The sequence below is a fragment of the Octopus sinensis genome, linkage group LG4, assembly GCF_006345805.1.
Source record: "Octopus sinensis linkage group LG4, ASM634580v1, whole genome shotgun sequence".
NCBI lineage: Eukaryota > Metazoa > Mollusca > Cephalopoda > Octopoda > Octopodidae > Octopus > Octopus sinensis.
In genome coordinates, this window is record NC_043000.1 from 109,760,157 (window position 1) to 109,776,053 (window position 15,897).

At 40.2% G+C, this 15,897-nt stretch overlaps 1 protein-coding gene across 5 annotated transcripts in view; it reads left to right on the forward strand.

Annotated features, from left to right (window-relative positions):
* Positions 1-15,897, forward strand: part of LOC115211014 (rho GTPase-activating protein 18) — a 171,113-nt gene that overhangs the window by 97,906 nt on the left and 57,310 nt on the right. The window lies entirely within an intron of this gene.

Genomic DNA, 15,897 nt, shown 5'->3' on the forward strand with positions numbered 1-15,897 from the left:
CCTTTGTATTTTATTGATTTATTTATTTTGGTGGTGCTTGGAATTGCATATCAGAGTTGCTCGACAATAGTGCTGATTTCTATACAAAAAAAAAAAAGAGGGAAGAAAATGGTTTGACAGTATGGAGTCTGTGACCCAGTTTTGATTCCCCACTTGGAAACCGATTCAAATTAGTTACCGACTGCCCTTGGGAATGTAATACACACTGCAAATTTTATTTCCTTTTTTCATCACCACCCTTCTAAATATATGATCTTATACCCTTTATAAAATCCAGGCAGGGCTCTGTGGTTAAGACGCTCTCTCTTTGCAACCACATAGTTTTAAGTTCAGTGCTACTGGCAGCACCTTGGGCAAGTATCTTTTACTGTAGCCCCGGGCCATGCAATGCTTTGTGAGCAATTTTGGTAGATGGAAACTGTATGGAAGGTGTGTGTGTGATTGGTGTTTTGCTGGGCTTGAGAATACCTGTCCACCATAGCAGAAATGATTCCTGAAAACCGCTTTGGTAACGCTTTCCCCATCAAGCATTTCCCACACATTTCATCCCCTAACTGTCATCACTTCTCTGTCTATGGTACCATCCACCTGCTGTAATCACCTGAGAACAGAAGAGGCACATTCTACATCTCCTCCCTTATATTTCTTATATAGTGTAATAGGTGTAAAACAACATGTAAACAAATATGAAAAAAAAAAGGGGGAAATGGAAGTGGTCCCCACTCTGGTACCACTTCCATTTCTTATTATCTTCCCTGCCAACTATTTCCCCCAATCCCTTCCTTCCGGTGCCCTCAGCCATTGCTCTTTCTCTTCTCTTAACACCTTTCTTGTCTGCTATCACTGTCAATACCCCTCATATATCTACCACAGCCACCTCTATATCTCTCACCATCACTGGTTACATTTACCTCTACCCTGTCTCTAATCACCTCTCCTCACACTCTTACAAAACTTCCCCCTCTACCCCCGACCACTTCCTCTATCCTCCCTGTTCAAACCTCTACCACTTCACTTACATTCCCCTCTCCCCCCACAATGAACCTTGTGGGCACGCCCCCCCACACACACACTTCTGCTTCTCCACCTCTCCCCGACCTCTCTTTTCTAACTGGGGTATCCTTGTATCTCCTCTACAGCAAGACACTTGTCTCTATCACTTTATTGTACTTTGACCTCACACTGTCTGGCACAAAATCACCTCCCTTAATCCTACTCCCCTCCCAGTCCAGGGGTCTTTGACTTGGTGACCCCACCAGTGCTGGTGTCACATGAAAAGCAACTGTAAAGTGGTTGATGTTAGAAAGGGTGTCCAGCTGTAAAATCCATGCCAAATCAGACAATAGGTGCAAACCTTCTGCCTTGCCAGACCCCTTCAACCCATCCAACCCATGCCAGTATGGAAAAGCAGACACGGCAGGACAATGATTATTATTCATTGTCGATTCACTTTTCCATGCTTTCATGGGTTGGACAGCATTTGTTGAGGCAGATTTTCTACAGCTGGCATGCCCTTCCTGTTAACAACTCTCACCCATTTTCAAACAAGAATATTATGTTACGCATGGCCAAACATGTTTTTCAGGGAAGATTGAAATTGATCAACCTCGCTTGTATGACAGTGATGCTCATTTACAACCATTACTCACACACACACACATGTATACAATGAGCTTCTTTCAGTTTCCATCTACAAAAGCCCACAGCTATTGTAGAAGACACTTGTGCAAGACACCCTACCATGGGACTGAACCTAGAACCATGTGGTTGGGAATCAAGGTTCTTACTATGCAATCATGCCTGCATCCATATTATTTATTATTGTTATAACGTAATAATAGTTTCAAATTTTGGGACAAGGCCAGCAATTTTGTGGGAGGCGGGATTAGTCCATCAACCTCAGCCCTCAACCAGCCCTTATTTTATTAACCCCCCCAAAAAATGAAAGGCAAATTCAGCCTTGGCAAAATTTGAACTCTGAACATAAAGACGGACAAGATGCTGCTAAAATAATTTGCTCGGCTTGCTAACGATTCTGCCAGCTTGATTATCATAATGTTATAATTATGCTCTCCTTCTTTCCTTTGAGCTGTTATGGCTAATAAAGAAATTACTGTTGTTGTTGTTGCTGTTTACTCCCCACCATTACCACCACCATTGTAACAAAGAGGGTCTTTGTCCTTTAACTTTTCCATCAAGAAACAGGTTACTCTTTGCAGGTGATTTATTTATTTATTTGTGGACACCACCACCACCACCATAATCTTCACTGTCTCCACAACCTTCACCTCCAGCACAACCTCTCCTCCCACTGCCACCACCACCACCTGAAGAACCTCCACTTCCACAGCTTCTAATACAACCACTACCATCACACTCTACATGCCACCGCTGCCACCACCACAGCTGTGTAGGTTTTCCTTTTCTTCTTTCCTCTTATTTTCATTTTCTTCCATGTTTGTTTTTCTCTTTCTTTGTTTTCTTTCTTCCTTTAGTATCCTTTCTTTTCTTCTTTTTCTCCCCCCTCCCAATGTCTTTGTTGTTGGTGTTGTTATTCTCCTTTCTAGTCCTGTCAGGGGCCTTTTTTTTTCTTTCTTTTTTTTTTTTGTCTTGTGAAAATGGCTCATCTATTTTCTCAAGTTTTAGATTCTGATCTCTCAGCACAACTAATTGCCTGACAATAATCAAGCTTCTTTGAAAACACACACAGTATTAGATCTAGCACACAGATACTTAAACACAGACACATACATTCACGTTCATGCACACACACTTGTACATTCCTGCAACATATGTGTATACATACACTCACTCAAATGCACATATGCGCATACATTTACTTACAACACATACACACACACGCAAACACAAAGGGAATACATACTAGCAAGAAATACATATCATACATAAACACACACACATCCAAACACATACACAAATACTCTTTTGTGCACACACACACACACACAATTATGTGGAACAATGAAGATTTTCTTTCCTTATTCTAAGAGGCTTGTGTTTGACTAAGATTCTTGTACCATAGTTTTCTCTTTGTTCAAAATTTCTAGTGTTTACAGAAGTAGTTCTTACCTAGATTCTGGTTACATACAAAGACTACTAACATGTTGGGTTTTTACTGTTTTTAGTTACCTAGGCAACCTGATATGTAGCTAAAAAAAAATATAAATAGACAAAACAAAATTATACAACATGGAAGCTGGCAATGATCTGTGTTAGCAATGTAATTGCTTGCTTTTCCATGCTGTCATGGGTTGGCAAGGGACTTATTTGAAACAGTACTTTACAACTGAGTGCTCTTCCTGTTGCCAACCTATACCTACTTTTTTTTTCTAGTTAAGGATATTTTTTAACATTCTGTTGATTTTCAAGGGTTTTGAGCAACCAATCATAATGTCTACATTGAATATAAACATCTTTGTGTTGCTCAAGCCAGTAACAAGCAAGTTTGTCGGGTGTCAACATTCACACACAACGACCATCATCATCATCATTATCATCATCATTATTTAATGTCTGTGTTCCACACGGGTTAAATGGTTTGGAATCCAATAAGTCCAAGGACCCCATCCTGCTCTATTGTCTGCTTTAGCATGGTTTCTGTACATGAAGGCCCTTCTTAATGCCAACCACTTTATGGCATGTACAGCAGAAGTGTTAAGACTGGTCCCTCTGGTAGTGATAAGCACTTGTGGAAGCACCATGCAGACCCTGTAAAAGGGTTGGCATTAGGAAGGGCATCCAGCGATAGAGACCATGCCAAAACAGACAGCTGGAGCCTGTTGCAGCTTGCCAGTTGTGGTCAGACCGTTCAACCCATACCAGAATGGACAATGGACATTAAATGATGATGATGATTATGATGACAATGAGTGCTCTTTTCGTGCTACCAGCACTTGTGAGGTCACCATGCAAATCACATAATCACATAATCCCTGTGAATGGATTTGCTAGGCAGGATCTGAAATAAGGATATCATATATATGTACATCTGTGTTGTGTATGAGTGTGTATGTGTCTAAATCTGTGAGTTTGTGTGTGTTTTTGAGTCTCCTTATCTTGTCATTGTGCAATAATTGTAAATGAGAGTCACTGACATACAAGCAGGGTCATTTGTTTCCAGTATTGTGTAAAAACATGTCTGGTGATGGGGGAAATATTGCCTTGCTTGGAAAGGGATGAGTTTCAGCACCAGGAAGAGCATCCATCCATAGATAATCTGCCTCAATAAACTCCTTTAAGCCATGCAATCATGGGAAAGTGGACATTAAAAGAACGATGATGATGATGATGATGATGATGTTACAAACTGGCACAGTGTGGTATTGTATATATTTCCGTATAATGCACATTAACATGGTCTTCATAATTGAAATAAAATAATGTTTTCTTCTTGAGCCATGCCAGGTTCGATGGCGTATATGTTCTCCACCTGGACGGTTCGATGGCCAGTCACAGGGTTACTCATTTTTGCCTGCTGAGTGGACTGGAGCGAAATGAAATGAAGTGTTTTGCTCAAGAAGACACCGCATCGCCCAGTCCAGGAATCAAAACCGCAATCTAATGATCATGAGCCCAAAACCCTACCCACTAAGCCACATGCTCCACTTGGTCTCTTTAATTGCAGACAAGGAAATCCTGGCAGAAATATCTCTTGTGTGTAAAGTATCTGTTGACTTCCCTTCAGTGTTGCACTGGCCTTATTACAATTGCTATGTAAACGACATTGATAAGGTACTGCTGCAGCATGACATGGTCCAATGACTGAAATAATTAAAAGATCAGAGATAGATATATATATCCTGTATGAAAGCAGAAGCAGCCTCTAAAGTGAATCCGGTATTTTATGAAGGCCATAAAAATACTGTTAATGTTGTGGTAATAACATGTTTTCTTAGAAATTGTACAGATTCTATTGAAATAAATCATCGTCGTCATCATCATTGTCATTTAACATCCATTTCTCATGCTGGTATGGGTTGGACACTTTGACTGAGGTTTGGAGAACCAGCAGCTGCACCAGGCCCCAATCTGTTCTGGCAAGGTTTCTACAGCTGGATGCCCTTCTTAACACCAACCACTCTGTGAATGTAGTGGGTGTTTTTTTATGTGCCACCAGCACGGGAGCCAGTCAGGCAGTACTGGCATTGACCATGTTCAGATGGTGCCTTTTACATGCCACCGGCACAGGAGCCAGTGGGGGGGGGGGGCTGGCATTGCCCACGTTCGGATGGTGTTTTTTTATGTGCCACCGGCACAGGGAGCCAGTCAGGCTGCACTGGCATCAACCCAAGCTTGAATGGTGCTTATTACGTGCCACCAGCTCGGGTGCCAGTCAGGCAGCGCTGGCATCAGCCACAACTACAATTTCCATTTTGATTTCGATCAATTTGCTTTTGATTTTGACATTTATAAATTCTTTTATGTTTTCCTTGTTTCAGTCATTAGACTGTGGCCATGCTGGGGCACTGCCTTGAAGCATTTTTAGTCAAATGAATTGACCCCTGCACTTTTTTTTTAAGCTTGAGACTTACTCTATCAGTCACTTTTGCTGAACCACTAAGTTACAGCGATGTAAACACACCAACACTGGTTGTCAAGAGGTGGTGAGGGACAAACACACATACATGATGGGCTTCTTACAGTTTCCGTCTATCCTATCCACTCACAAGACTTTAGCCTGAGGCTATAATTGAAGACACTTGCCCAAAGTGTCACACAGTGGGATTGAAACCAGAACCATGTGGTTGAGAAGCAAGTTTCTCAGCACACAGCCACACCTGTGCCTATAAATTGTCGACAAAGGACAGTCTTGTTGTAAATTGTTTGTCGTTAAGGAGTGGAAGAATAAAGAAGGGATATCAGTGACATGGTTATGATTCAGTTATTTTTTCTTTAGTTCATTATTGTTTTTAATGTCCACTTTTCCACTCTAGTGTGGGTCACATGAATTTTGTTCTGCTGGACGCTCTTCCCATTGCCAACCATCACCTGTTTCCAAGTGAGGTAAATTTTTCCACCCCTCCCCCGTTACCAGACATGCTTTTGGGAACAAGTGACACTGCTTACATGACAGTCATACTCGTTTAGAACTCTTACACGGAGTCAAGGTAAGGAGACAGTAACACACACACATCATCATTATCATCATCGCTTAACATCTGCTTTCCATGCTGGCATGGGTTGGACGATTTTGACAGAGGGCTGGCAAACCAGATGGGTGCACCAGGTTTCAATCTTGATCTGGCAGAGTTTCTACAGCTGGATGCACTTCCTAACGCCAACCACTCCGAGAGTGTGGTGGGTGCTTTTTACATTCCACCAGCACGGGGCCAGTCAGGCGGTATTGGTAACGACCTCGCTCAAATTTTTTACACATGCCACCGGCACAGGTGCCAGTAAGGTGATGCTAGTTATGATCGCGCTCGAATGGTGTCTTTTACATGCAACCGGCACTGAGGCCAGATAGCCACTCTGGCAACGATCAGGCTCGGATGGTGCTCTTAACACCCTACTAGCACGGGGCTCAAGTGCCAGTAAGGTGATGCTGGCAATGATCACGCTCGAATGGTGCCTTTTAAGTGCCACTGGCATGGAAGCCGGTTAGCCGCTCTGTCAATGATCACACTCGTATGGTGCTCTTTGCACCCCACTAGCACGGACGCCAGTAAAGAAATGCTACCAAGCCTTTTGTCTGATGTGCTGACAATTCTGCCAACTTGCTGCTGTGTAGAATATCTTGCATGGAAGGCCAACTTAAATACAGAAGATAATGTCAAAGCTGGAAAGAAATGAAGCATCAATGGCAGGGCATAAATCAGCTGAAAGGAAAACCAAGAGGAATCAGATGTCATTCGCCAAAGAGAACAATGCTAATAGGGATGTGGAGGGGGAGGAGCATAGGAAGAACAAAGCTAATAGAGATGGGGGTGGGCACAGGAAGAATAAAAACAGTTCCTGCTCATTGCTAAACTTCCAAAGACTGCTTTATGAAAAAGAGAAAAGAGAGAGAGAAATTCTTGTGATTCAGAAAAACTTAAAGTTATAGAATTGTTTAGCTGTTGTTTCTTAGTTCAAGAACTTAATATGGAGCAGATTTACTGATTAATATTGGTTAGGGTGGTAGAATCCTTATGGCACTGGCTTGGCAGCATTTCTTGCAGTTCTTTACAATCAACTTTACCTTTCATCTTTTCAGGGTCAAAATAATAAGGTACCAATCAAGCACTGGGGGTCAATGAAATGGACTTCCCATCATCCCATCAAAATTGCAGGCCTTGTGGCCAAATTTAAAACAATTATTACTATTGGTTGATTGGTCATTTGGCTGGTTGATTGGCTGGCTGGCTGGTTGGTTGGCTGGCTGGCTGGCTGGCTGGTTGGCTGGTTCTGATTTTTGTATGGTTGTTATTGAACTATTATAGTTGCAGCAACAACAACAGGTAGCAGTGTTGATAAAATTAGATCAAGCAATGGTTGATCTTTGTGACATTTCTCTGCTGTTTACTAGAGCTGTGTCAACTTCCTGTCTTCATTCAGTTTACACACACACACACATACACACATGTATATATATAGCCTCTATTTGTATTTAGTTGTTACACACTTCATTGTTGTTATTGTTGACAATGTTATCATGGAATAGTTGCTATCGTTAAATAACATTGACTTAGAGCTGGCTCTGTCTGTGTGTGTGTGTGTGTGTGTGTGTGTGTTGAAGTAGATTTGTTTAAATTTTTTTTCCTTTTCTTCAGTCTCACTCATTGCCAACAGATTTCTCCTCTCTCTCTCTCTCTCTCTCTCTCTCTCTGCCCCCCCCCCCTGAAATATCTCTAAAAGTCTCTACTACGATCTCCAAATAAAAGATTTCAAACTGGTGCCATCACGTTTCATTGCAATGTTTGTTCGGTTTCTGAAAGCCTCAGCTAAGTCAGCCCTGCTAACTGTTCCCTTCTGGTGACGGCCTGTGCCATCTTCAGCCAGGTGTTACGGAAACAGCTGCACTGGAGAGGGGGCAGGAAACCTATGGGTCCATAAATTTTTAGTGAGAGGGCATATTGGAATATTTTGATGAGAGAGCCATTTCTTCGAAGCACGCACGACACTGAGGTCCTTGACCGCTTCTTAAATATATGACACTGGTGACAGATGGATTAGTGAGGTCACTACCAACCCTCTGTTGCTTTATTCAAAAACTAAAAAACAAAAATTAAATAAAGCAGAAAATATTTCCTCAAAGTACAGGCATGGCTGTGTGGTTAATAAACTTGCTCTGCAGCCACATGATTTGAGGTTTCAATCCCACTCTGAAGCACCTGGGGCAAGTGTCTCCTATGATAGGCCTGGGTATATATAAATAAGTTAAAAGATATATTAACCTCTTAAAGGGAATATTACAGCCAAAAAAACACTGGTTCTATACTGTATGTCTTTGGAAAATAAAATTTCCCTAAATCAATAAGTATATATTAAGTATATAATTCGTATTAAGAGAAGAAAATGGAGAATTATTGGTGAGGGGTTAGTCTGCCAGAATGAACAGATTGGTCAACATGTAATTTTTAAATGTCTAACTTTTCCCTGATGATATTTTTCTCATAACTTATAAATGCAAATTTGATGCATAAATTTGTAATTTATACAATGAGTATAAATGGAAACAGCTGTAGGAAGAAATGATTGTCAATTTATTAATAAATATTAACCACTAACTCTCCTTTATCTTCTCTTAATTTAATACAGATTGTGTGTGTGTGTGTGTGTGTGTGTGTGTGTGTGTGTGTGTGTGTGTGTGGCATGGCTTAGTGGTTGGGGAAATCGACTTACAATCATACAGCCGGGAATTTGATTCCCAGTGGCACATTATGTCCTTGAGGTGTTCCAGTCCACTCAACTGGCAAAAATGTGTTGTACCTGTATTTCAAAGGGGCCAGCCTTGTCACATTCTGTGTCACACTGGAACTCCCTGAGAACTATGCTAAGGATACACACACCTGGAGTGCTCAGTCACTTGCACGTTAATTTCATGAGCAATCTGTTCCATTAATTGGATCAACTGGAACCCTCATCATCATGTTTGAATTCACGATGCCACCGTTTTACAAGGTCATATGATGGGGCATCATCACCATAAGTTACTTTCATTTCATCAAAAGTCTCCCGTGGTGTGCGTTCTTTCAAATACAAAAACCGGATCACTGCTCGACACTCAACAAGCTCCATTTCACACTTGACTCGGTTCAAATACCTGTAAATCAGAAACCACAATTAGTTCAGAGCTGTAATTTTCCACTTAATCTATAAAGATATAAATGATTGCACATGCAAAATTTCAGCTAGATCAAACAACTGCAAGTGGGTCAGGGGCATTACTTATTGAACATCCCTCGTGTGTGTGTGTGTATTTATATATATATATATATATATATATATATATATGTACTTTATTTAAAAGCAGCAGAAATATAACAAAAGCTGTTACTCGGAGTTTCACGTTCCCATTCGTCAGACAATTTTTTTTGTTTTAACAAAACTGTCTGATGAATGGGAACGTGAAACTCCGAGTAACAGCTTTTGTTATATTTCTGCTAATTTTAAATAAAGCATATTACTCTACCTCTGGTATTTGAGTACTCTTTTTTCCACCTTCTTTCACATTTATGTGCTTACTCCAGTATATACATATATATATCAGGGACATGACGTCTAGGTAGGTAAAATTGGCAGTGCCTACTCTGAATAAAATAGAATGATAGTAACAGTTTCCTTTTATGGCAAAATATGCACCTAATTCAATAAAATTGTGAAGGTTACTCTGAATACTCTGCATAAAATGCAAATTATTATTATTTTTTTGTAGATTAGGTAAGCATAATTTGTCCCTGCCTTTCAATCTCAGTATCTAAGCTATGCCTAATACTGCTGTGGTTCACGTGTTGCATACATTCCTACATTTTCTTTACGTGCTATAGAGACAGATGTGAATCTGCCTCCAACTCAGTCATACACCTGTGTTTCACTTATTTTTGTGCGTTTTACTACGTAAACATTATCAACTGCCTACCCTGAGTAATTACTGACAGCACTTACCTGATATATATATAATAATAATAATTTGAGGGAATATTATTCCTAACTTACAGGGAAAAATTCAATTTAGAAATACTAAATCAACTTTCACAAAATATATAATGTATATATAAAAATTAGAAAAAAACCCACCTTTTATCAATTCAAAATGAACAGTTAAATTACACCATCTAGAAAATATATTCTCAGAACTATAGAAGAGGACATTCCAGCCTGAAATTTTTGATGGGGGTTTAGTTGATTACATTGCCACCCCACCCCCGTCCCCTGCAAGGCTCAACTGGTACTTATTTTATTGACCTCGAAAGGATGAAAGACAAAGTCAATCTTGACAGAATTCGAATGTAAAGACTGGTAAAATGTTTCTAAGCCTAATGTCAAGTGTACTCACAATTCCATCGAAACTAATAATAAAACTAATAATAAAGCCAAATTGACAAAATTAGTGAGTAATAGCCCGACAAATAAGACACACCTTATCAATTATTGTGCTTCCTTTACAATTCACTGATTAATATTTTTTATTTTTTAATATATTTTTACTCAGTGATGTATTGCCTTGTCATTCTTGAAATGAACTGAGATTAAAGTCTCTCTCTCTCTCTCAGCATGAAGTTAAGGTTATTAAAAGGCAAACATCATAAAATGTGACCCTACCATGAGCTGGGATCTATACTAACTTTCTCATGTGTATACTGCACCTTGAAAGAAGTCAGAAAATAATGATTAATTTATTTAAAATAAGTTTCTGTCACTTCTTACATACATTGGGCTCATCAAGTTTTGGCACAAGGCCAACATTTGTTGGGGGAGGTGGAGGGGAGGTAAGTCGATTACATCAACCCCCAGTACACGACTGGTACTTTATTTTATTGACGCCAAAAGGCAAAGTTGACCTCAGTGGAATTTGAACTCAGAATGTAATGATTGACAAAATGCCACTAAGTGTTTTTCCTAGCTTGCCAACTATTCTGCCCGCTTGTCACTTTACCTCTTACATCATTTAACATCTGCTTTCCATGCTGGCATGGGTTGGATGGTTTGACTGAGGTCTGGAGAGCCAGTGGCTGTGCCAGGCTCTAATTTGATCTAGTAATGTTTCTACAGCTGAGTGTTCTTCCTAATGCCAACCACTCAGCAGAGTGTAGTGGGTGCATTTTATGTGCCACTGGCACTGGAGCCAGTCAGGTGGTCCTGGCATTGGCCACGTTCGGATGGTGCTTTTTACGTGCCACCGGCACTGGAGCCAGTCAGGGGTTACTGGCATATATTATTAACTCATGGCATTAACCTCAACTCTTAGCTACAAATTTTCCAACTGAACTTTTAATTACTTTGTGGCGAGAGTCATTGACACCCCTGTTGGATTGGAAGAATGGACTAGCCAAACTCTTATAAAGAGTAGAATATTGATTGAGACGGGGAAGTTGTAGGAATCGTTGAGAGTTTGTGGAAGTTGTAGGAGTTCTTTGAAATTGTTGAGTTTGTATTTATTGGAGTAATTTGAAGTACACCGTTTGAAAACAGTTCTGTCTATTCCGCTTCATGAAAACTGTATATCCAATGTATAGAAGGATATAAAAAAATTGAGCATCTAGAAAGCAGAACTGGGGATTTTCAAACAAAACACGGACAAAATGAGGTTATTACTGCTCCCTTAAACCCTTCACTCCCTAGGAAGGTTAGGCCATTCATGACTCTAATGACTTCGTGGTTCTCGACTCTTGGCTGTCTTTTCTGCTTTTCTCCCATTGGATCCCTGCTTTTTTCAGCTCTGCATCAATGTCCCACATCCAGCTATTTTTAGGGCACCCTCTCTTCTGCATTCCCTGTGGGTTGCAGGTCTGCACCTCATCATATGTTTCCCCCAAAGGAAGGCCTTCCTCTCCCAGGTCCTGTTGGTCTTAAATTATCATCATTGTTTCTGTCGTTTTCTTTTTCTTTTATTCTAAGTAGGGATGTTGGCCCTTTGTAAACCCATTTTCACCTTTGGGAAGAAGTGGTCCATATTAGCCTGGCCTCTGTCCTTTGACCTGTCCAGCATGAGGGACCCCACCAGGAGCTTGCTATCTGCTGACATGACTCTCATGTTCATTGAGGCATGCAAGCCACCACATCACAACAAGGACTAAACCTTGTGGTGGAAGGTGAGCCTTTTCCATTAGATGAAGTAGGGCAACAACACTTAGATATCCTAGAATAAGGGTCAATATCAACTGAGCCACTGAGGTGTCCTCTCTGGGCTGAGGACCTTTTCTAAAAACATTTCGTATTTTGTGTGTGTGTGTCCGTGTGTCCACCCCTGCTTGACAACCGGTGCTTGTTTATGTTCCTGGAACTTAGCAACTCAGCAAAAGCGATTGATGGATATGTATTGGACTAAAAAAAAAACAGAACCGAGGTCAATTTGCTTGACTAAAACTCTTCAAGATATTGCCCCAGCATGGCCACAGTTAATGAGTAAAAGATAGAAGAGAGATCTTGTGAAACCCCCAAAAATTTTCATGGAACCAACTTTGAAAAACCCTGACCTAATGGAAATCAGGAATGACATTTATTGTCTTCCATGTAGACTATCAGTGTTGTTCAGGAGGAGGGGGTGCCATGGTTGGGTAAGGGTTGAACCCCCCTCACTCAGGGTATGCATCGTTTTAGTTTTCACAGCCACTGATTATAAAGGAAAAAAAGGACAAAAACAAACAAAAAAAACAAGTCATAAAAAAAGCTTGCTAAGTTATAATTTAGACTCCAACTGAATGTAGCTTGCAGTCATTGCAAGGAAGACCTTACCATCATTATAGACACACACACACACACACACACACACTCTCTCTCTCACATACACACATCTCACATACTCATTCACTCACACAAGCACACATGCTCGTCTCACACATCTCAAAAACATACACACCTCTCACATACATCACACACACACACACACACAAACATGTACACACACACCTCCATGCCACTCCACCTCCCACCTTCCCCCTACATTTACTGGTTAATTTGCTGCTAGTTAATAATTCTAGACAAGTTCTCCCAAATAGCTGGCATATTCCGTGTACACATCTCGGCTAATAAGACAGTACAAGTGACAGGACACATCTATAATTAGGAAAATATATTTGTTTCACGGAGAGCTGCAAGCTGCAGAGGCCAAACAGTACTGGAATCTTGACTCATGGGGTTATGGAATTGCATCATGCTGTAGGCATTATGACATGTTCTTTAACAAGACATCTTTCTCTTCTTGTATTTATTTCAGCCAATCTGCTGACATGTGTTGTTGTGGTTTCCTTGTTCGTCACATTGAGAAGGCAATACCAAGAGTTATGTGTGCCCCCCACTACTCGTTTTCTTTTGTTTTTCATGAGCCTTGGGACCCATAAGGTTGGTTACTCAGTTTCCATGACAACAAGTGACCAACATCACAACATTCTCTCACACACTCTCTCTCTCTCTTTCTATTTCTGCATACACTCAGGCTGGTGTCACATAAAAAGCACCCATGCTGGCACTACATAAACAGCACAGGTGCTGGTGCCACAATAAAGAGCACCCAGTACGCTCTGTAGAGTGGTTGGTATTAGGAAGAGCATCCAGCCATAGCCACCATGCCAAAACGGACAATTGGTCTCTGGTACAGTTCTCCAGCTTGCCAGCTCCTGTCAAACCATCCAACCCATGCCGGCATGGAAAACAGATGTTAAATTATGATGATGCATGTTGTGCTTCAGTGCAAGTGTGTGTGTTTGTGTGTGTGTGTGTGTGTGTGTGTGTGTGTGTGTGTGTGTGTGGCATATGCACATGTTTGCCACCAGCATTAAAAAGTCCTATCTCCAAACCAGGCTGAATATCCAGTGAGCCATGCCAAAGTGTTGACAGCCAAAACAGCTGCACCCAATCGGCTCGTTGAGATGTGGATGAACTAAAATGTTGCTGGTAGTGGCTGTTGAGTTAGCCCTGTGCTGTGTCAAAGTAATAAATCCTCCTTTTCCTACTTAACTGTTAACCCAGGCTGCTAAGATGAGGATAAAATCAGTTGCCTGCCAAACCTAATGTGTTTAATGCTGCTGATGGATGGGTGGGAAGTTACAGAACTGAATTTTCTGACATGATAATTGACTGTTAAACATTGAACTGAAGCCTGGTAACAGCGGCATTGCCATAGTGGTGTAGCTGTAAAAAAATTCTGTACAAATGGTAATACCATATCTGGTTTTAAGACCTACATAGGCAAAAGTTTTAATCACCATATAAAATAGTTAATAACTCTGTCTGTGTGTGTAATGTCTGTGTACACATAGTTTGCCTTCTTGGAAGAAATACTTGCAAAATCCAGAACCGTCTAATACTACTATTATTATTATTAATAATAATAATATGTTTGTGTCTCTTATACTCAGGCAAGTGCAGCAGAACTTGATAGCTTTGGAATCGGTTCCTTCCATGTTGGTTGAGATTGGCCAACTTTCCACTGTCTGGAGTCCATGTGTTACCAGTCTTACACTAAAAGTTTCGACAAAACGTACCAATTAAAATCTCAAGTTACCATTTCTTATTTACAATCAGTGGTGCTTCAACTGACTTCCTTTTCTCTTTTCTTTCTTTTTCTTATGGAAACACTCTCATAATATTTCTCTTTCTCTCTCTCTCACAATATCAAATTTATTCTTAGTACTTACAATTTAAAGATCTTCAGAGATTAAGAAAACTATACTTGTGGCTGGTGTGTGTGTGTATATGTGTACATATACACACACACATATATATATATATATACACACACACACACACACACACACACACACACACACACACACACACACACAGATATATATATATATATATAAATTATTATTAAAATTATAATTTAGGGTATCCAAAAGATACCACCACGCTGGAAATAGCAGCCAAAACCTGACTCTAAAACCACATTAAATGTTCATATAGCACCAGGAGAGAAGACCTTTGTCCTTTTGTCTTCTCTCCTGGTGCTGTATTTGTTTCGTTAGGACAATGTTGATGATGATGATGTAGATGTTTCTAAATTGGCACTGATCTCGATGGCAGAGTTTGCTTTTTTTTTTGTGGTGATGTTAGTGTAAATAAAGTGATAAAAGATGTTGGAAACTTGTTCCTGTAACTGTTGTTGTTGTTGTTAGTGATGCCAGTGTTAGGTCAGTTAAGTTTTATAAAGATGGTGGGCCTTGTATGGCGTTAATATAAGAATGGCTCTTAATGATGGTTGTTGGATTCAGTTCCACCACCATTTCTTTGTTACAAAAAACTTTATGCTATTTTCATTTGTAGATGTGGCTATGCCTGTATTTGTGTCATCATCATCATCATTGTCATCATTGTTTCAACATACACTTTTCGATGCTTGTATGGTTCAGACAGAAATTGTTGAAGTAGATTTTTCTATGTCTGGATGCCTTTCCTGTCACTAACCCTCACTTGTTTCCAAGCAATGTTATATTTTCCCAATACTGGACATGTATTTTTACCATGGAAGACTGGAAACAAACAACACCACTTAAAGGACAATGGTGCTCATTTACAAGCACCACATGACACCATGTAGCATTTTGTCTGTTGTGTCAATAATGTTGCCAGATCACCCTCTTTATGTCAGGTAATAATAAAAAATGGTTTGACATTAAACTGAAAAATTACTCAATAGTTTTTGGAGAGTACATGTGTTTTTAATGTAGATTGTTGACAGTGAATTTGAATTTTTAACTTTCTACTCTTTATCCACCTTCATTGGACTGCTAGTTG